Genomic DNA, 3,721 nt, shown 5'->3' with positions numbered 1-3,721 from the left:
ACCAAGTAAACGTGCCCATCTAAAAAATACAATATAATTGCCCTAAATTACAAAAATTACTAGATTTTAAGATATCGGTTGATATTATTTGCAAATTAAAAAAAAATATATTCATTCAGTTTTGCCAAAAAATAAATAAAATAAGAAAACATTCATTCCATATGCAAAAAATAAGGATAAGATAAAACAATTTCTATTATTGAGCGCATGATGCCTAATATATTTTTTTGACAAAAATACTTAAACAAGTAAACACGACTATCTAAAAAAAAAATAATAACTGCTCTAAATTATAAAAATTGCTAGATTTTATGATTTCGGTTAATATTATTTCCAAATAAAATAAAAAAAAAACTCTTATAGAATATTTTGGGTTTGGTAACTCATTATATAAAGCATTTGAGCAAGAGCCAAACCTCTTTTTTTTTACATCCGTAGTTTTGTCGATTTTTTTCTTTTGTTTCTTATTATTTAGGTTTTTGTTGTCTAATCTTTTTTTCTTTGTTATTTTTGTTTTGCATGTAGCATCAAAAGTGTAACCCCTCGATAGTTGTGGCGGTTGGAGCTCATACATTACTGATATTAGAGGTGAAGAAGTTAATCTTGATGTTTTTGAAGTTAATCTTGATGGTTTTGTTTTTGTATTTTTTCTTTTGATATTAAACTTGAACGAAACTCTCACACGATAACTGATCCAGAAAATCAGTGACCGGAAAAATAGCCAAAAAAATGGATAGGATCTGAAAAGACCATATGCTCAACTCTCTCTTTATTATCGTGTTTTTAGTTATTGTATGAATTTCGCCCGTCACATTCTATTGTTCCATACGGGAAAAAAATCAAGATTTAATATATCAATTGTGTTTTTTTTTTCTCTTTCTTAGATTAGAGGTTTAACCGTTTAAGTGGTTCCCAACTCAGGTATGTTTTTTTTTTGTATTTTTTTGGATTAATTAGTGTTTGTGTTGTAGATTTAGGTATTGTTTAGTGCTTGGGTCCTAAATTGGTCCGCTATAGTATTTGGGTCGTAGAACCCATTAGTAGTCTGGTCAAACCGTTAAGCCCATTGACGCCCGTCATATTCTGTTTCGCATTTTATTTACATGTTTCCCATCTATAGACTCCACTTGAATATTAAGTTCAAATCTAACAGAGGCAATTTCAGCTTCTTTATTCTTCTGAAAGTCGGTCCTTCCCTTCAAAAAAAAAAAAAAGTCAGTCCCTTGTTGTTTCAACAATTCATTGTTATTAAGATCAAAATTACCCAAATTCCCTCGCGAACCTAATAAGGTTAAACCTACCTGAATAAGATTCAACGAATTCATCCGTTGTTGTTGTATTAACTTATCTTCTTCTCCGTCAATTCCAATCGATTTGTGGCATTCAAAGTGAACATCGAAGTTTTCTAGGGAAACAAGTAAGTGATTTAATCGTTTTTGGTTAAATTAGGGAAATCAAATTTTGTTTTTCCATTTTTGTTCGATTGAACTAGATTTGTATGATCTTATCATACTCTGATTCAAGTATTAGGGTTAGGGTTTTGTTGGTGAAGAAGACAATCCATGGCAAACATGAAGAAGAAAATGACTAAATCATTATGTGGGTAGTTGTATCTGTATATGAATTTCTTCGTTTTGTTTTGATTTAGTTTGGGGTTTCCTTTAATTAGGGTTCTTCGGTTCTGTACCGGATTTGGTGTTTGGCTTACTTTTTTTTTCTTTTTTTTTTCTGATTTTGTGTTGATTGATTGAATGGTTAATCGAGAAATTCTTAAATACAAGAATGGTTGATTTTAGTTTAATTTTGAGATGACGATTGATTTTTTTAATCGATTGGTGGTTTATTTATTTTTTCTTTTCTTTTCTGTTTTTGACGGAGAAACAGAAATGGCGGCTTTAACTGAAGTTAACTATATTCACAGCTTGACTATTTGACCGTTATGACTAACGATTTTACTACCCAAAGTCATCAACGGACAAACTTATGACCCAAACACTAAATGGTACCAAAACATATGACCCAAATACTAATTAACTCTATTTTTTTTTTTGTTATTGTTCTAATTGTGTTTGTAATCACATTTTATTATTTGAATTCATCTTGCGCTGTCGAAAGCAATATAACATTTAAGGTCATATTTCTCTTCCCCATGCTTATACAGTTTTAGCATGTTGAAGTAACTAATTTCTCCTTGCAGTCGATCCAATATGGCTTCAAAAAAAAAAATCACGTATTGCAGATATGAAAATCACATTATATATGAAAATCACATTATATATGAAAATTACGTACAACCTTTCAATCATATTGCAGAGATGACGACTTTTCTGGAGATCGATGTTGTCATATGATAGATCATATATGTCTTGAAAGGATACACTTTGCAAGTACTTTGTTCTTACAGTGAGAACTTCTGAATGTAAGTATCTCGAATTTTTCCTATTTAGTTCGTCCTTCTGCTTTATCCCCATGTTAGAATCACCACCATGCATATTTGTAAAGTCGTTGCGGATGATAACTTTTTTTTTCTTTTTTTTTTTGTTTCCAATCAGATGACTGTTATGCATCTCCGCAGTTATCAAAACCATTTTACGGGAGCAAAGGATAATAACACTCATTCCCATCTTGGATACTCATGTACTCTTTGTCGATAAGGTTTTGATTCGGGTTAAGCTCACTATCCAACTCATAAAATCTTCTGTGCAAACCATTCATACCGATTTGGACTAACGTTTTTCCTTAATACTCATGTATTTCACTCCTTGAAACTTCCCTTACTCAATAGCTAGGTTTTTTGAAACCTGATCCCAATGAAAGTCCAAATGTTATTGTTGTTGCGTAAATATGTTGTAAACTGCAAGGAAAAAATAATTTTTACCATATTGCACATATAATGTTTAACTCATAGCTAATGGGTTTTGCTATATAATTTTTATATATTTTAAATCTACGAAGGTTGATTGATTGTCGTAACCACATGTTTGGATAAATTCAATCATGTCATTCCCATATGTACAATTCAAATGGGGCTACAAGAGAATGAATATTTTGTTCTTTGTGTGTTATTGCAAAATTACATAATGGCAATGTCGGACACAAAAGTGAATATGCTGAAAACTTGAACCGACAAATAATAACAGCCCAGTTGCATTTATGATCAGTTTACTTTTGTATCCATCCTCAACCCAGACAAGTCTTTCAGCGTACAAGTTAACACAGTCAAATATTAACTCTTTAATTTTTTCACCATTTTCTCTGCTGCAACTTTTTTTGGGATGAACGTCGATCGTGGATCTGTTGATTTAATACCATGCAGCATGAAGGGAGATTCTCATTTATCGTCCAAGTTATGTTTTGTAACTTTATTCCTTCGAATCATTCCAAAAAATAGTAGAAATACTTTAGAGCAGAGAGAAAGAAAACCATAAAAAGTCTACTCTAATAAGACCCTACACTATATTGGAGATGATTCATTAGAACAAAATTGTGACATATATAAAACCCATAGATAAGGGTCTAGGTAAGACCTCCATGTGGGATTTTGTAAGACACATTACTGGAGATGTTCTAAGAAGTGTTCAATTAATTTTGGCCAAACAGATAAATGGTTCCCGTTTCGATATATGAGGCTGATTGTGAGGTGATTATGCTCATTTATAAGAAGAGATAAGAAGCTAAATTTTTTAATCTCAACATGTAACAATACCGAAAGAAAGTGTTA

General features: G+C 31.3%; 1 long non-coding RNA gene across 2 annotated transcripts; it reads left to right on the top strand.

Moving 5' to 3' along the window:
* The first annotated feature begins 1,139 nt into the window (after window positions 1–1,139).
* Window positions 1,140–2,924, top strand: LOC113349890. 2 transcript variants are annotated; one of them, XR_003360460.1, is made up of 3 exons: window positions 1,140–1,417; window positions 2,314–2,419; window positions 2,553–2,924. It is a non-coding gene; the product is annotated as an uncharacterized LOC113349890 (long non-coding RNA). The 2 variants fall into 2 exon arrangements; XR_003360461.1 differs by having other exon boundaries at window positions 1,885–2,419.
* Window positions 2,925–3,721: the final 797 nt, after the last annotated feature.

The sequence above is a fragment of the Papaver somniferum genome, chromosome 2, assembly GCF_003573695.1.
Source record: "Papaver somniferum cultivar HN1 chromosome 2, ASM357369v1, whole genome shotgun sequence".
Lineage (NCBI taxonomy): Eukaryota > Viridiplantae > Streptophyta > Magnoliopsida > Ranunculales > Papaveraceae > Papaver > Papaver somniferum.
This window is presented reverse-complemented; position numbering and strand designations above follow the sequence as displayed.